This window comes from Heteronotia binoei, chromosome 4 (assembly GCF_032191835.1).
Source record: "Heteronotia binoei isolate CCM8104 ecotype False Entrance Well chromosome 4, APGP_CSIRO_Hbin_v1, whole genome shotgun sequence".
Lineage (NCBI taxonomy): Eukaryota > Metazoa > Chordata > Lepidosauria > Squamata > Gekkonidae > Heteronotia > Heteronotia binoei.
In genome coordinates, this window is record NC_083226.1 from 41,833,883 (window position 1) to 41,852,680 (window position 18,798).

The following is an 18,798-nucleotide window of genomic DNA, read 5'->3' on the forward strand; positions in this document are numbered from 1 at the left end:
CATCGACTGCTGAGGCTGGGGGCCGCCCATTGCCTCCCCGCGCGGATCCGAGGCAATGGGTTACCCCAGGAGGGAGGGGGTGATGGGCAGCCTTAAGAGGCTGCCCACGCCCCCTGACACGCAGTTTGAAATCGCTCTCGGCCCGCCCGCCCTTCATGCAGTTCAGGCAGAGGCTGGTCGCCTGTTTTTGGGGCCGGGTAGGAATTTTTCGCCCTCTGACGTTTGGCCTTGTCCGGGGGTGTTTTTGCCTACCCTGTACTGCTGATGTTTGGCGCTGGCAATTGGAATGACGGTGCCGTTATATAGGTTGGTCACTGGCAGTTTGTGGTTGGCATTATGTTTTGGGGATTGGTGAGCTCCCGTAGCATCGCGCCATTTGGTGCATGACTTCCTGGGGAACCGCAAGCTGTACGGCCCAAGGTTGGCTCCAGGGAGTCTGTTGGATCCCGGCACGTGGTGAGCATCCGCATCCCAGGCTGCTGCCGGTGGGGATGGCGGAGCTCTGTGAGCGGTGATCAAGTTGCCGGGCCGGCCGGGTCTGAGCCGTTTGGTTGGCTCACACCCGGGGCTCAGGGGGCTCGCCCAGTTTCAGGTCAAGGAGGTGGTCGGGATGACCCCTGGCTTGTCCTGTCCCCATGTTTTGCCCTTGCCGTTAAGTTAATAAAGTGGCCCCTTTTAACCCAACTTGTTGTCTGCCTCGTTATTCCGCCTGGGGGGGCAATGCAAGCCCCTTTGAACAGACCTGAATAGGATACTAAGTAGACCTGCTTAGGATTGCTCAGAACTTATTGTGAAAATAAATATTTCATTTTTTTCCATCCAGAATCTACTGCCCCTTGTTTCATTGTATGTTCTCAAGTTCTACATTTTGGGAGTGAGTGAAAGGTCTCTTTGTAAGCGCACTTCACTTTGTGCGTAGTTTCATGAACTTTTATCATGTCATCTCTCTTAATTGCCTATTTTAATGGAAAATTGCAGACTCTTTAACCTATCTTAATATGAAAGATGCTCCAAACTCCTAATAATTTTTTTGCATTGTGTGTGTGTGTGTATGTGCAACTCCTACTGGGGCATGGAGAGAAGTGGCTTGATAGCTTGACTTTGCCTCCCAACTTTGATATTCTCTGGAGGTCTCCGAGCCAACTACTTGCTGGGGTCTGCCCTGCTTAGCCTCCAAGATCTGATGAGATTGGGCTTGCCTGGGCTGTCCTGGCCGGAGCTACCCCTAATCATGTTGATTGCTCTCTTCTGTACTTTTTCCAGCTCTACATCTTTCCCCCAGATTACGGGAAAGATCTCTGCCTGGACAACTGCTGCAGATAATCCTGTCCTTGAGAGACCAATGATTTGGTTTAGTATAAGAAAGCTTCATATGTTGGATGTGCTCTACTGTAAAGCCATTTGTGATCCACATACCTACATGTCCATCTCTTTCTGTATGAACCCATGAACTAATTAAGATCTTTGCAGCAATCTCTTATGGTTCTGCCATCTATTGGGAGAGTTTGTATGTCTTCAGCATGTTTCTTGGTTTTTCTTTAAAGGCCCTGATACTATGCAAGGCAGTACCTGAAGGATGTATAAAGGCACCTTTGATAAGAATCCTTTGCTCCATAGAGCTTTTATCGACAAAGCATTTTTGTGAAGGGGACGCTTTCAGGAAACATGGCCATGATGTGTTGGCATAAAATCAGGTACTTTTGCTTCCAGCTGAAGCTCCTAGCCACTGACATCAGTGAGTCTGGTCCAGAGAATATACTGTCTGGCTCTTGATTGGCATATGGCTGCCTATAGCCTTAGCCTTGCTCTGGCAGATGCTAACATGATGTCCAGGCTGTAGGTTTGTATTGAACCACTGAGAGGAAATTGAAAAGAGATTTGACACAGTCCAAAACAGTGGGTGTTTGTAAGCTGTTTTTCCAATCGCTTAAAGGATTTTTCTGCAGCTGTCACTACAGTCCTGTTTTTTCGACTTGTGACATATGCAAGTCCCACAAGGACTGTAAAGCCTAAAGGTTACAGATCTAAAGGACTGTGTTTTGCAGAGCTTTACAGCAAGAGTTGGATTTTGAATTTAGATTTGAGAAACAGTGTGCCTTGAGGCACAGGGAAATAGGCTTTGGACTTGCAGGCATGAGAGGTCTTGTCCCTGACCTGCTATTTTTCTGCAGACATGGAAATATTGAAATGGAGGAGCATTCCAACCAGTGTTCCCTCTAAGCTGAGTTAGTGTGAGCTAGCTTACAATTTTTTAGCCTCTGATTCACACATTTTTTTTTTGTCTTAGCTCAGGATGGATAGCCCCAGAGAAAACTAATTTATGCAGTAGCCAAATCACTTGCTCACAACTTTAATGCCAGTAGCTCATGAAGTAGAATTTTTGCTCACAAGACTCCACAATTTGGAGGGAGTATTGATTCCAACATGTGACTTCCCTAGCTGTCATCTGAAGTAGGTACAGTCCAGTAAAAACTGTGTAAGACTATTTGGTTCAGTTGGAGAAGCTATTGTTGGTGGATGCAGAGAATATGGGATTCTTAAATGTAATCCTTTACAGCTCTCAACCCTGTTACTTTGTCCTTCTTCAAATGCTACCTCTTATTCTGTCCAGATACATTGCCTGGCATACTTGATTCCCCTTTTGATGTCCCTGTTCCATGGACAAACAGTACCTGTGTGTTGATCCAAAGTGCAGTACTTGAGCTTGAAGATGAAAACATCAGCTGCTGTACGGAAAGAAACAATTCTGTCAGCCACTGGAATACAGTGTTCTGTTCTGTTTGTTTATGTTTGTGTGGGTGAAAGATATTTCAATGTGATGGGGGAAGCTTACCTAGCTTAGATGTGACTGCTATGCTAGGTTTTTATGCAATTGTGCTGTTTGCCAGGCTTGGTTTTGTGGAGGTTTTCTGAGAAATGGGGTGATCTTTGGAGGAGTGAGGTGACCAAGCAATTATCAGCAAGGACAGTGTAGTGGAGAAGTGTTCTCTGAAGGCTCTTTCCAAATACCAATTTGTATTAGTGGCAATATACTTAGATGGAGGAGCTCTAGAGGCAGACCAGGTTTTGGCTTTTTGTTCTACATTTGTAGTTATTTCTTGTATGGCAAATTGGTATATCTGTCAATCATGCTGAATTATCAGAAGGATTAGTAAATACAGGCCACTGTTCAGTCTGTGTAAAACAACTTTTAAAAGTTGCCAATTGTACAGATCACAGAGAACCATGCATACTACTGAGGGGCAAAAAGGTCCTTGGAAGGAAACGGAATGCTAATTTAAAATTATTTTTGAGTGTAATAAGTCCTTCCCGATACTGAGTTGGTACCAGGACTGAGAGACGATTGATTTTGGAAATCCATCCTGGAGGGCCAAAAGGGCATGTGCAATTTCCCCCCTTATTTTATGTTGTGCCTATGATAATTCTAAGCCCTTCATTTGCATAAAGCTCTACTACAAACAAAGCCCTACAATGATTTTTTTTTTTTTACAGATTTGCTTCTATGAAAGCTGGGTCCGGATAATGGGAAATGCATTTAAACTCCCTTTCTGAATACACATCATTGTTTTGAAAATAACACACATTCTTTGTTTGTGTGCACACACACTAAAATGTTTTTAAACAAATATATAGCTTTTTATGTATGATAGGTTTTTCTTCTACATTTTAAATTCAGCATCATTAAAGTTTGGGTTTCAGTCAAATTGCTTTAGTGGCTGGAGACTAATCTAGAGTTATAATCTAGAGTTGATATTCTACAGGAATTGATATTCTAGAGGGGCAGAGGGAGTGAATCCACTTGTTCCAGATGGAATAACATTTACTTTTTCAGAGCAGGTTAAGTGCTTGGGAGTGCTCATGGACTAGCCTTGCTATTTGAAAAACAGGTTGGCATGGTGGCCAGGAGCAGGTCTGGATGTAGGAGGGCAAAAGGGGGTGCCTGCCCCCAGCACCGTTGACGAGGGGGCACCAAATTGGCCATTCCACCCATGCTTTTCTCCTCCCTAGGTCCGTGTGCACAGACCTGGGGAGGAGAAGGTGAGGGCCAGGGCCTGTGCTGAGGCTTTTGCTGCCCCGCGCAAGGCCCTGCCCCCACCCTCCCGCAACTGAGGGTGAAAGGCTCTGAGCCCCAGATGGTGCCACCTGCCAGCCATGAGCTCACCCAAGCTCAAGTCTCACCCTCCCTTAATCTGGAGGGGGACATAAGAACATAAGAGAAGCCATGTTGGATCAGGCCAACGGCCCATCCAGTCCAACACTCTGTGTCACACAGTGGCAAAAAAAATTATATACACACACACACTGTGGCTAATAGCCACTGATGGACCTATGTTCCATATTTTTATCTAAACCCCTCTTGAAGGTGGCTATACTCTTGAAGGTGGCTGCCTCCCCTTTTCTCTCTCTTTGATTTATGGCTTTTCCATCTTTCAGACTTGTGGGTCTCTGTTGGGGCTGCGGGCGTGGGTGGCCCTTCAGTGCCAAACAAGCCTGGTCAATTTCACCCGCTTCTTTTTCAGGTGGTGGAGATGGCAGGCACTTGTCCGGGCAATCTGACAAAGCAAAGGTGCTCTGGTCAGGTCAGAAGTCACAGCGATCAGCCGGCTGGGATGCTGGCGGCAGGGATTTAGGCTGGGGTCTCCTCCCGCACATGAAACAATGCACTTTCAAGCCATGTTCCATGCACTTTCCATTTCCAACGGGATTTTGCCAGTCCACACAATACAATACAATCCCATTGGGAAGTGGATGGAAGGTAGACTGAAAAGGCATTATTTAGTGCCTGAGAGATCGCAGCCTTATAAGGGTGCATGCACACTACACTAAATAATATGTTTTGCAACTGGATTGCTAGCCCAATCTAATCTCCGAAGCTAAATAGGATCCGCCCTGGCTACTATTTGGTTAGGAACCCAGCAAAGAATAGGCAGAGGCTGGCAACGGCAAAACCACTTCTGGATGGCTCTTGCTTTGAAAACCCTAACAGGCTGCCATAAGTCAACTGTGGTTTGACGCCTCTCTCTCTTTCTCTCGCTGATTTATGGCAGCTGGGTAGAGGTACATTCTGCTACCTTATGTTTAGGACATGTGTGTTTTTAAGGGCATTGATTTCTTGGCTTTAAAAGGTCAGGAGAAGTTGAAGGGAAGAGCAATCAGTAGGACTGGTGAAGGGGGGGGGCTTCACCACTCCTACTCTTTTCCTTCTCTTGAGGAGCCCGGCATGCAAGCTTCCCGCCCCACTCCACCTCCCAGCTGAGGCTGGCGCAAACACCACTTTCCCCCCCTTTCTCTTCCTTGCGTCTGTGTGCTCAGACCCAGGGAGGAGAAAGTGAGGGCATTTCCATGGTGTTTGCAAACACCGCTCCCCCCTGTCTCCTCTTTGGGTCAGTGTGCACAGACTCAGGGAGGAGAAAGTAACAGCATCCCAGAGGCATTTGTGCCCCCCCTTTTTTCCCTTTGGGTCTGTGCACAGACCTGGGAAAGAAAAAAAGGGGCAGGTGCCTGAGGGGGTGGAAGACTGGGGGTGTTTTATGGGGGTGCCTTGCCTGGGGTGACAGACACCCCCACACCATTTTTTGAGTGGGGGCCGCCATTTTTTAGTTTTGCCCCCCCCCCTCCAAAAATGGGTAGATCCAGCCCTGGCCAGGAGCTCCTTCTATTGCTGCATCTGATTCATCAACTTTCCAGTTACCTGGACTCAGTTAATCTCACCATGCTTATCAATGCTTCTGTAACCTCATGGTTAGATTATTGAAACATGTCGTATGTGGGGACTGCCCTTGAAGACAACCTGGAAACTCCAAATGCTCCAGAATGTGCTGGCTGAACTGCTTTTTTGGGGTTGACTGCCAGGAACATATATTGCCCATTTTCAACAGCTTCGTGGGCTGTAGAGTTGCCAATCCCCAGTTGGGGGCTGGGGATCCCCTGGTTTGGAGGTCCTCCCCTCTCTTTAGGATCATCAGAAAATGTGTGTGTGGAGGGGAAATGTCTGCTGAGCAATCTATTATTCCCTATGCAGACCAATTATCAAAGGGTATAATGGAGAATTGATCCCTGGGTATCTGGGACTCTGGAGAGCCTGTTTTTTGAGGTAGAGGCACCACATTTTCAGCATAGCATCTGGTTCCTCTCCTCAAAATACCCCCCCAAGCTTCTTCCAGGTTTCTTCCTTCCTTGCCTTGGAACAACCTGTTGGTCTTAGAAAAACCTTGCTTCAGCATGTCTCTAGAACTGTGAAGAAGAAGAAGAAGAAGAAGAAGAAGAAGAAGAAGAAGAAGAAGAAGAAGAAGAAGAAGAAGAAGATGATATTGGATTTATATCCCGCCCTCCACTCCGAAGAGTCTCAGAGCGGCTCACAATCTCCTTTACCTTCCTCCCCCACAACAAACACCCTGTGAGGTGGGTGGGGCTGGAGAGGGCTCTCACAGCAGCTGCCCTTTCAAGGACAACTTCTGCCAGAGCTATGGCTGACCCAAGGCCATTCCAGCAGGTGCAAGTGGAGGAGTGGGGAATCAAACCCGGTTCTCCCAGATAAGAGTCCGCACACTTAACCACTACACCAAACTGGCTCTCCTGTGAAGAACTGTGAAGTTCAGTGCTCCATTTGGGAATAGCAAAATACCCACTCTGCAATTATGATTATTTCCTAGTCAAGGTATCAGTACAGTACTGTGCTTTTGGTGGGAAGCAGAAGTTATGCACCCAAGAGGCTCAGCTGAAGATAGCAGTGGAGGGAATATTCAGAAGCCCAAGTTTATGTATCTTAGTGAGGGTTCCAAAGCAATCACATTACCTTCACCGCTGACAGGCTGTATTGAAGTCCATGGTAGTGTCTAGTGATTCACACTCAGGCTGCCATCATGGTGGATTAGTAGTCTATTATTCAGTAGCAAAATACCCATCATTATGACAGTTGTAGGTGCGAGGGCAGCTTGGGGTGGAGGAGACCTGTCAGCAAATGATGATTCACCTATTGACAGGGCTACAAATTGTTGTTTTGTTTTTTTTGCTGTGGATAATAAGTTTTATTAAATTTAACAAGGGAAATTAGGGAATTGGGGGAAGGATCAAGGATAGGATACAGAAAAGAAAAGAATAGATTACAGTTATTACTACATCAAGAAAAACAAAAGAATAAATATAATTCATTATACCTGCAAGTACTCAAAATTAATACATAGATATTACCTTTAAAGTCTACAAATATTTTATGATCTTTTGATATTACTGTAAAATCCTCCTGTTTTACCAACTATTTAGTGGAAGATTCCAGATTCTTATTTATCATATCTGTGATCATACAAAACCAAATCTATGTATCTTTACATAAAGCAACAGAAGGAAGAAAAAAAAGAAGAGAAAGAAAGGTTCAAATTCTGGTCTTCAGTACTAGCTTATTGACCAAGAGGTTTCAATATGTAGCAACAGCAGCTGCATCTCTATCTAATTTACAAAGGAATCTCAAGACTAAACAAAAATAAAACAAGCTTCTCATTCACCATGAAAGGCTTCTGAGTTAGATGGGTACAGTTATGGTACTCATGTCTTATTAGCAAATATTGATAACTTTAGGCATCTGCTTGAACAGTTAGCTCTCTTTAATAAACAAAAAGGATGGGTTTTCAAAAAGAAAAGAGAAAAAGTAAGCAAGGAAGGAGAAGAAAAAAAAGCACAAACCCATGGAATGCTATTTTTACAGCAGCCCTCATCTCAGAAGGCGCTAGCCATTCCCATTTGCTCTCACAACTTGACACTAAACAGAAAGGGGAACCTTGATCTATAGGGAAGATTCATCTCACTCCCATCAAATTGTACTCATTTACTTCCCTGAAAAGCAAAGAAAAAAGCTCTTAGTGGATTAATTCATTGGCAGATGTCTCCATGCATGGGAATGAACAAAGGGCACCTCCTCACCAACAATTCAAGAAAAAGCAAAATATTAAAGATATTTACACACTTTCCTAATATATATGTATGTGTGTATGTAATTCTAGCTACAGTAGTCCAAATTCTAATTAAACAGATTAACTTTTTAGTCTTACATTAGAGTATATTTAAATTTTAAAAAGTTTTATAAATTGTTAGAATAATTAAAACCCCTCTTTTTTAGCAACAGATTGTTAAACTTCATTATGATTTTGAGATTTGCAGAAAATCACACCAAACCAAAACAAGCTGCCCATTCAGTTTGAAAAATAAAAAAACCCAAATAATCCTGCTTTAGGTTTAAAGAATCCCTCCAAAAAAAGGGGGAGGGGAATTCAAAATTAAGTCCCATAATATTGTGCCTGTTAGTTAATAGTCTTATAATCTCTTGTTATAGTTTGAATAAAAATGAAGATCCCCTAGTTCAAAAATCAGAATAGCCATCCCAAGATGTTATGTCAGATCCATAATATTATGCTCATGCCAAGCCACTGTATGTTAAGAGTTTATATTCTCTTCTTCCTGAAAGCCTTCCAAGTCATAATCCTTGTTGTTCGACTTGCTCTGAGGCTATAGATTTTAATTGAATCGACTGATTTTTCCCTTCAATTGCTGAGCATTTTTCCAAAAAGCTTTGGAGCCGAATTGATGTCATTCCCCCCTTTCTTTGTCTCAGTGAACTGTAGGTTTCATTTCTCCTGCATAAGTGCATAAACTGCATTCATTTTAAAAGGCAAGGCAATTTCAGGCAATTGTCATTTCACTTATGCCTGCTTCTCAGGCAGATTTTGTGCTCCTTGATACCTCTGTTCTTGTATATTTTCCATTTTTTTTACAATTCTCCAGGAATTTTCCCATCTGTTCCTTTACCAATTCTGCTAAAAGATCAAGTCCCTGCCTTATGGAGAGTATAGTAGCCATAAAATCTTTTGAATTATTCATTTCTTCCCTGCTGTTATAATCAGTATGATAATAGAAATCAAAGAATAAGTTGAGAGTGCCAGGTTGGAAATCCAGCTTTTCTCATATAAAGTCACATTCCACCTTTGATCAAGTTTTGTATAGTATGTTGGTAGTCCAATTGTCACTTATTTAATTTTAAACCAGATCTATCCACAACTATATATTCAGTTCAATTCCTTTTACTTGAAATAAAGACAATTGTTATAAACTTGTTCTTTTAATGTTAGAAGCCTCTCTTGGGGGGGGGGGGAATCTTTTAGCCTCCTCACCCTCTTTTTGAACAATCAAATTTGGTTTTATAATAGGACTTTAGTTGATAGGTTACATTCCAGAGTGAACTTACTTGCAAGGTATAGTTTGTTAGTTGAAGTAGAAAGACAATTAGAAGAAAGTATTTTGTTATGGTAGATACAGCTAGTGCCATACAAAATGGCGACTGTTGCAGTGAGGCTTCAGGATAGACAAAGAACCAGGCTTTGCCTGCCGATGAAATTTCTGGGAATGTCGTTTCCCATGCTGTCAGGGCTCCCCCTCCAAGAGTCCCCTCGGGTATCTGGGCTTCCCAGACTCCCTTAATCTGCTCAATTCAGGGAGTTCACAAGAACTGCGATTCCCCTCGCCTTGCTGAGCTGAAGCTGAAACAGGAACCTACAAGTTTTGTTTACACTCTGCTTGGAAATTGCAGCCTGCATTCATATTGCCATAGAAAACCATAGCTGTTCCTCTGCATGCTGTATTATTTGCAAAGCCCCAGTCTGAGAACTATTTCAGTGGAATGAGCTGTCACAGTATGCTTTCTATGGCCCAAGATCAATCCATGATGTTCACATTTAAAGGACTGAGTATCATGGGGAAATCTCCAGTTTTGTTGATATAACAGCTATGATGTTATTCCTTTGCTCAGCCTCTGTGTTCCTCTCTGATGTTACAGAGATATTTAATTAGCTGCTGATATTTATATTTTAAGCTGGGAGGGACTTTCTTCCCAGAAGGCCAAAGGTACAGCATGATACCAGCTCCACACAGCAGCACATCATCTTTTCAAATATGTCTGGCATTTTAGACAAGATTAGGAATGGACATTAACCAGGAAAATGTGGTTCATTTCTGTTCATGGTTCATGGTGTGCCTGGTTCATGAGCAACAAACCACCACAAACTTTTAAGAGTTAAATGTTTGCCTTGTGAGGTTTGTGATGCACCAGAATGCCCCCCTTGGTATGCTAATAGGGCTGTCAAGCCCCCGGGCAGGGCGGAGTTTTCCCCACCCCGGAGGTTCCCAACCCACTGGCCCACATTGGGCAGGTGGGGGGAACCTTCCCCAATGTTGCCAGTGCAATGACATCACCCAAAAGTGACATCATCATGCTGGTGACATTGCACATCGGCCACTCTAGGCATTTACAGAAAAACTCTATGGTTTTCCCGGATGCTCTAGCAATTTGGGAGGAAAAGTTCTATGGTACAATAGTACATTGAAAAAGTCGCCCACCAGAGGCTGCAGGGAACTTGGCAACCCTATATGCTAAAGACACCAAACTTGCAGGGGATCTCAAGCTAACTCTCCTCTACCTGCCCAACTAGCTTGAGTTTGCAACAGGGGAGTTCAGAAATCTGGAAATGTGGGGTGAAAGCATTGAAATCTGTAAGGACAGGACTTTCTCTAGTGTCAAGTAACTGATTTGGAGACAGGTCAGACTGGGATGCTAGCGAATGGGAAATGGGAGGCAGATGTTACTATCTGACTGTGCATTTTAAACCCAGAAGGGAAGAGCAGCAACATCAGATCAAACTGCTTGTCTGATTGCAGGCTAAATGCCACCCAGGTATTGCATCTTAGCTCTGTGTTTCAGAAATTTACTGCCTCTGAATGTGGAGGTTCCCTTTAGCAATTGGCTTTTGGCCACTGATAGCCTAGGAGAGCCCAGTCTTGTCAGATATCAGAAACTAAGCAGGGCCAACCCTGGTCAGTGTTTGGATAGGAGGCCACCAGGGAATACCAGGACTGCTACTCAGAGAAAAGCAATGGAAAACCACCTATAAATGTCTCTTGTCTTGAAAACTCTATGGCAGGCTGGCCAACGGTAGCTCTCCAGATGTTTTCTGCCTACAACTCCCATCAGCCCCAGCCATTTCCCTCTGTATGATGTCATAAAAAAGCCCATTCTGGCTGGGGCTGATGGGAGCTGTAGGCAGAAAACATCTGGAGAGCTACCGTTGGCCACCCCTGCCCTATGGGTTGCCATAAGCTGGTTGCAACTTGGCAGCAGAAAAAGAAAAAAAAGGCCCCTGAAAAACCTATCCTCCACGAATCTGCCTATTCCACTTTTAAAGCCATCTATTGCTGTGGCCATCACTTTCACTCTTGTTGAGTAAAGAAGCATTTCATTTTTGTGTGCCCTGAGTCTAAAAAGGTAAAGGTAGTCCCTTGTAAAAGAACCAAGTCATTATTGACCCATGGGTCAACATCACATCTTGATGTTTCCTTGGCAGACTTTTTACAGGGTGATTTGTCATTGCCTTCCCCAGTCATCTACCCTGAGTCTATTGCCCATCAATTTCACTGGGTATCCCAGTAGCCTTTTGAGGATCTCAGTTTCCAGTGCTTATAGCTGCATGAACTCACTGCAGAATGACGAAGAAACAAGAACCGGGAACTGTTCTTTTTAATATAAAGATTTCTTAGAAATCTTTTTAACAGAGCGTAAAACACTTGATACATTCCTTCCCTTGGTGACCTTAAGAAATGGGACAATCAAACCCTCTTCAATTCTGAGCATTAAGATGAAGCAAGCTTTATACCTACAGAAATAAAGGTCTTTTTTATGCTTGTCCTTATTTACACCTTTTTTATATCTGCATCTCTTAAGCCCTCAAAAGATGCATCTATGTCAAACCTTGTTTAGCCATTAAAAAAAAACTGGTAACACCCATATCCATAATTGTTTGAGAACAATATTGCGGCTTTTCATCCTTGCATTTATGTATAGGAGCAAATCCATATTTCTAAGGCATTGTTCATATTTACATTAACTTCTGTCTTATAAAAATGCAACACTCTTCCTGCTGGAGTAGAATAAGAAGGGACATTATTTTACAATATGAAACTGCCTGTTACCCAAAGAGATAAATTTGCAGTTTCTTCAAGCCATTTATTGAAAGGAAGAGATGACTCGGCAAAGTCATTGGAACAGCAGGTGTAGCTAAATTTTCAAAACATGAATGGAAAATGTAACTCTCTAGAATCAATCTAATTGCAAAGCACTTTTCTTTTAAAAGAGAGAGAAGGCAGACTCAGAAATGTGTTGAAAAATGACAAATTAGGAGCCCAGAGATATTGCTGGGGCTTTTAGTCTTAATGTATCTTTTGTCACTTTTGGCTGTTGTAGTGGTATTTTCAGCACACAATCCTATAAAGCTTAAGAAACCAAGCCTATTGCAGGAATTAAGTGTTTTGGTTGGAGAATATCATAAAAAAGCACAGGGGAATCAAACTGAAGGGCCATTCTTATGTGAATTCTGGCTCCAGTTGAAACATCTATTACAGTTCTATAATCCCCTGTATTTAAGAGCAAATCCCATTCCATACTTTTTCTGGGAGAAAAAGCAGCCATCCTCTTGTTCATTAAAGTGGTTTGTGCTGATTGAGAAAACTAAAGTAGTATGAATATGGCCCTTCAGGTTTTTTTCCCTCTGTATGATGTTGATGGTTTTCCTGTTTGGCTTTTTTTTTTTTTAAATGCCCTACTGTCTATGTTATACACCATTTGCATGACACATAAACCATTGATGCAGAAACAGGCATCAATTTTAATGCAAATAATTTTATCCAGTTTTGAGAGCCAGTTTGGTGTAGTGATTTAGTGCATGGACTCTTATCTGGGATAACTGGGTTTGATTCACTGCTGTTCCATTTGCAGCTGCTGGAATGTCCTTGGATCAACCATAGCTCTTGCAGAATTGTCCTTGAAAAGGCAGCTTCTATGAGAGCTCTCTCAGCCCCACCTACCTCACAGGGTGTGTGTTGTGGGGGAGGAAGATAAAGAAGATAGTAGGCCACTCTGAGACTCTGAGATTCAGAGTGTAGGGTGGGGTATAAATCCAATATTTTCTTTTTCTTAATAAAGTCAGGAGGGGGAAAGATGACTGCAGTTCTGTCTTACATGGGAGAAAACTCTTTTCATAAACTGGGGTTTCTAACCAAAACAATATATCTGTGAATTCAAGTAACATCTAGGCCAATTCCTCACTAGCAATTGTGCCACCCCTGGGTTTCTGTTCTCCTCAGATCAAGCAATCGATTCCCCACTAGTCTGTGTGCAGTCACATTTTGACTCATGGCTCCCTCCAATTTCCCTCACAGCTTCTGAATCTGAGGCCCCATTCCCTCAGCAGAGGAAGGAAGATAAAAAGAGAGCCCACACAAACTGTGAATAATGATAGGATTTAACAGGCTTCAAATGGGGAGAAATTCTAATCCTAAATGCAATCAGAGCACTAAAACTGTGTGACTTGTGTCACTGGATGTTGTTCTTCTGCACACTTCCTAGATTTGCCTGTCTGGTCAGGAAAATTCAGATGAATGATTACCATATCACAATATTCAACTTCAGGGTCCTACTGGGAACAAATAAAAAATTCTATCTGCGACAAACTATACAGGATGATGAAACAAGAGGCTGGAAATCTCTGGGCGATTTCCCACACAGCTTACCGAGGAGCGAAGTCCCTCCTCACCGCGGAGCATCTGCTTGGATTTCCCACCAACTGCTCCGCGGATTCAGGAAGTGCTGCACCTTTTGCATCTCAAATGGATATCCTAGCAAAAGGTGCAGCACTTCCTGAATCTGCAGAGCAGTTGGTGGGAAATCCGAGTAGACGCTGTGCGGTGAGGAGGGACTTCGCTCCTTGGTAAGCTGTGTGGGAAATCGCCCTCAGTCTTCATGTGGTACCAAACTACCTATATTATAACAGTATATGACAATGCAATCTTAATACTTTATGTAAAGAGACATATTAGCAAGACTGGAAGCTGGTTTGTTATGTGCCATAGTCAAGTTAAGTGAGAAAAAGCTACAGAGCATGAGAAGGAAGAATATTTTGAACTGGGATGAAGGGTAGCAAGTTATTCTGAAGCACTTCTTGGTAAGGTGAGATGTAGAAAATATAAGATTGGTTGTTTGGTTTTGGAAAGAAGCAGCTGGGCATTTATTTAATTAAATTTTTAAACCACCCTCTGCTATAATAGGGCTTAAGGTGATGTACATCAATGCTATTTACAATTTCACAGTTTCACAGGACATAATTTAATTTACAGTTTAAAACAACAATATATGTAACCAGGGTTGGGGTTTTTTTTTGTAGCAGCACCTCCTTTGCATATTAGGCCACACACACCTGATGTAGCCAATTCTCCAATATCTTACAAGGCCTACTGTAAGCTCCAGAAGGATTGGCTACATCAGGGGTATGCGGCCTAATATGCAAAGGAGTTCCTACTACAAAAAAAGCCTTGTATGTAACCAATAGATGGTAATAAACCTCTCAGAGTGTGCTACCACCCCTTTTCTGTTTTATTCTTAAAATAAACCCATGTCAGTGGCAAACATATAAAAATTGCATCAAAGGGGAAAAGGAATCATCAACCAACACTTAAACAACCAACTCTGAAACCAAAAGAAAATGGGTATATTGCCTCAACAAATATATACAAATATTTGCCTTTGTCTGAATACTGCATGAGAAAGGAATAAAAGGAAACTGGCTGATTATTCAGAAGTGTACTATGTGGCCTTTAGATCTCAGTCTAAAATTCCAGAAATGCATCTGTTGTCCCACTATATCTTGCTCTATTCCTTTATTACCTTGCCGAGTCTTTTATTATTATTTTTCTTCATGAAGTGACCCACTCTCAGTGACTCTTTAGGGGATTTTTCTTTAGCCTGAAAGCAGTTCACATGTTTTGTATTTTCCCCATGCAACAAACCGACTTTTCATTATGCAGGTCCCTTATCAGCAGACCAACAATTTCCAAAGACTTTTGAGCTAATGCTCAATACTGGAAGTCCCTTGACAGCCCAAATTTTCCCTTTCTGGTTATTTTTCAACATATTCTTACAAAGAGTAAGTAGGAAGAGAAGTCTTAATTTGTGAATGCTGTTTTTAAAAAATGATTACCAAATAACTGAGTGAATTAATAAAAGCAACCATTTGTGTGTGTGTTTTAAAAGAGGGCAGGCTTAGAACAGCCATTCCAATATAATATCTAGAAGCAAGATGGTCTTCATCATCATTTCCTCTTACACTGTTTTCCAACTGAAAATTGTTATGCTCAAGATGCTTTTATCCCCACCAGAGAAAATGGTGGGGTTTTGAGGCTGTGGTGGGATGGTTAAAACAAAGACTGTATCTGGCCAGTGTGCGAATACCTTTTAAGTTTTCTCCAGGAGGGTTAAAGTTAACTTGGGTGGAAATTTTTAGACACAAAATGGTAGAAGATGGAAGGATTTAAGCTTCTTCTTCTTTGAATTCCAGCCTCAACAACCATATGCTGACAAAAATATCCTTAAGGAATTTGAATCTATCTTTAACTGCTGCAAGATATTTGGGTCAGTAGGGCTGCTCTAAAATAGGGATGCAAGACTCCCGGTGGGATCTGGGGATTCCCCAGAATTATACCTTATGTACAGACTAGAGAATTCAGTTACATGATTCAAGTCCCCTAAAGCAGTTTTGAATTTTTTTAAAAAAGGAAAGAGACGGCAGTTTTCAAGGTAGGGTTGCAGCCACCCCCCACCCTCCGGGCCACTAGAAGGAGGAAAAGGTTTTGAATTGTCATATCTAGGTTGGGAAATTCTTGGAGCTTAAGGAGGACAGGGACCTCAGTGGGATACAATGCCATTGTATCCACCATCCAAAGCAGCCATTTTCTGCAGGAGAACTGAACTCTCTAGTCTGGACATGAGCTGTAATTCTGGGGTATCCCCAGGTCCCTATAACTGACCCAGATTCTGTAGCTTGCATAACTGTCAGGGGTTTGCCACGAAGGGGTTACTGATGTATTGTACTTGTCTTTCTTATGCATATATCTCATTATTATCTCTTGCTGTTTCCCATGCCCACATTATTATCTCTTGCTGTTTTCCATGCTAGTCATCCAGAAAGTCATGTCTGAAGGCCACTGCTTAGTAACACATTGTATCAAAACCACAGCCTTGGTATGAATGGGAAATGAAACCAAAATACCAAAGAAACGCTTGGGAAAAATTAAGGGTTTTTTTTTTACCATCATTCCTAGATATGTTTTTGTTGAACCTATATTATTGCTTGAATTCTCCCTGTGTATTAGATCTGATTCAGACCTCAAGTCTGAGGCACTCTTATCTGAAATTCTTAATAAATTGAACCTTTTTGAAATATACCGGACTGTTTATTGAGTACTCAGGGGGCAAGCCCTGGGGCAGACCTGCACCTTGGTTGAGACCTCTTACCTTGCCATAAACGGAGAAACTGGATTGGAGGAAGGAGCAGCTGCTGCCCCCACTGATTCTGGGGTGTCCGGAGACAAGCTCCCGGTAGATTTAGGAGTGATTCCTAAAACTGTGACTGTACGAAAGATGGAGGAAGCCACAGGCAAGGCATGGGGCGAGTGGCTATTTTTCACTCCGCGCACTTGGCAGCCCAGGAGATTGGGGCCCGAGCGATGGTTAAACTTGCTAGGGGAAGGCGACCACCCCAACCCGACACTACTGGGAGAAGGTGATCACTAAGGAGATGAGTCAGAGTTACTATACCAGTGATTTGCTGGTCAAGAGATATGCATCCTTGTTTATCTGCATAGTGATATAATGACTTCCCAACTGCATTTGTCTGTTCATTTTTTTTTTTTATTACTTTAAATGATAGAGAAGGCTGATCATCAGATATTAAGCAAGCTGAACAAATGTCTCTAGTATTCTGTATAATTTCCAGAATGTTTCTGGGGTTACAAAAATATTTCTTTTACAAGCCAATGTGGGTGAACCTGGACAACCCAGAATAAAATATTGGCTGTGTCACCAAGCTTGGACTATGGAGCTTGGGTCAGTCATTTTCTTTCAGCCTGTTCCCTGCCTTAGCCTTGGGAGTCACCCCAGTTAAAATAACATTTAAGACTTAAGCCTGGCAAGATCCCAGTGCAAATTCAGCAGTATACTACAGTATGTCAGCTAAAGGCTTGTAATTGAACAGCTAATCCTGGAAGGGAGATTGGAGGAATGCTCTTCTCCCTATAACACCCTGTGACGGAAAGCTAGGGGTTAACCAGAAACTGAAGATGCACAGGGCCTGCGTCAGGTGACCTGAGGGTGGGGGCAAAGTGCTCAGAGCTCTCAGGGAGGGAAAGTCTGTGAGTGACAGAAGCTGCTGAGGCAGTCGTTCAGTCCGTTGGTGTCTGACAGAGTTGGTGCCTGTCAGAGAAGTCTGTCAGTGTTGGGGCCTGACAGAGACTGAGAGGGTCAGTTCGTGCCTGACCAAGGCTGGGAGGACAGCTGAACCTGTGAAGGAGCATGAGACAGTGGCGGGAAAGTCTTCCAGAGACTGCAAGCTCGACAAAACCAGCCAAGAGGGCTGTGTGTGTGTGAGTCAGTCAAGACCTGAACGGTCACAGACACCTATAGACAACTCTGAAGATCTAGTGAGGTGGTTGAGGGAGTGGATGTGGGTCTGAGACACCAGGAGGACTGGTAGTAGTGGCTCCAGTCGTGGGGTGAGACTTGGCACATCATACCCAAGAGGCCAGCCTTTGCTAGAGGTGGAGAGAGCAAGATATAGGGAAACTGTGAACTGTGTAACTGAGACACTCAAAGGAAGAAAAAGTGATTGTGAAGCTTGAAACAACTGAGCAACGTATTAGCCTGTGTAAATATCTCCCATATCCCCAAGTTAAGAACTTTGTGTTATAATAAATCTGTGGTTTAAGTTAAAGTTCTCAAGAGCCTATATTTTGTGGGAAGAACAAACAAAGCTGCTGTGGTCCCATCAAATAAACAAGTAAAATACCCCGAAGAGACTGAAATAAAGAGATCCGGTGAGGCTGTGAGGCAGGCGCTGCTATACACCCCCATACTGGCAGTACCCAAAGAGGAAGCCCACACCAAATGGCCTCTGGTTCAAGACCTCTGTGCCATGAATGCAATTGTAGAGACCACCCACCCTGTTGTCCCCAACACCTACATTATTCTACATTATTCTGTCGATGATACTTGGGCACCATGAATGGTTCACTGTTTTGGATCTTAAGGATGCATTCATCAGCATCCCTCTGGACCAGGACTCTCAGGACATATTCACATTCAAGTGGCAGGATCTCACCACAGGACTTAAGTCACATCTTAGATGGACTTTTGAACATATATATGAACATATGAAGCTGCCTTATACTGAATCAGACCCTTGGTCCATCAAAGTCAGTATTGTCTTCTCAGACTGGCAGCGGCTCTCCAGGGTCTCAAGCTGAGGTTTTTCACACCTATTTGCCTGGACCCTTTTTTGGAGATGCCAGGGATTGAACCTGGGACCTTCTGCTTTCCAAGCAGATGCTCTACCACTGAGCCACCATCCCTCCCTTTTCTTCCACAAGGCTTTGTGGATTCTCCAACTCTTTTCAGGAACTGTCTTGTGCAAACTCTGTGCTCCTAGGCTATCAGTTGTCACTCTTTTTAACTATCAATTCAGCTCCTTCTATTTATGAAAATGATCATAGTCCATTATACAAAGCCTGATACATTTTTATCAGTGCTTCACAAACAAAAAATTTAGTCCACCAATATAATTGACTGAGGAATAAAAGAAGCAGATTACTAAAAGCTTTTGTTGTTCTGTGACTACTTTTATCCTGGTCACATATCTCTCCTTTGATCTGTTACTT

At 42.9% G+C, this 18,798-nt stretch overlaps 1 non-coding gene across 1 annotated transcript; it reads right to left on the bottom strand.

Annotated features, from left to right (window-relative positions):
- Positions 1-18,420: 18,420 nt before the first annotated feature.
- On the bottom strand, positions 18,421-18,495 carry TRNAS-GGA (transfer RNA serine (anticodon GGA)). Its single transcript has one exon. It is a non-coding gene; the product is annotated as a tRNA-Ser (tRNA).
- Between the last annotated feature and the right edge of the window lie 303 nt (positions 18,496-18,798).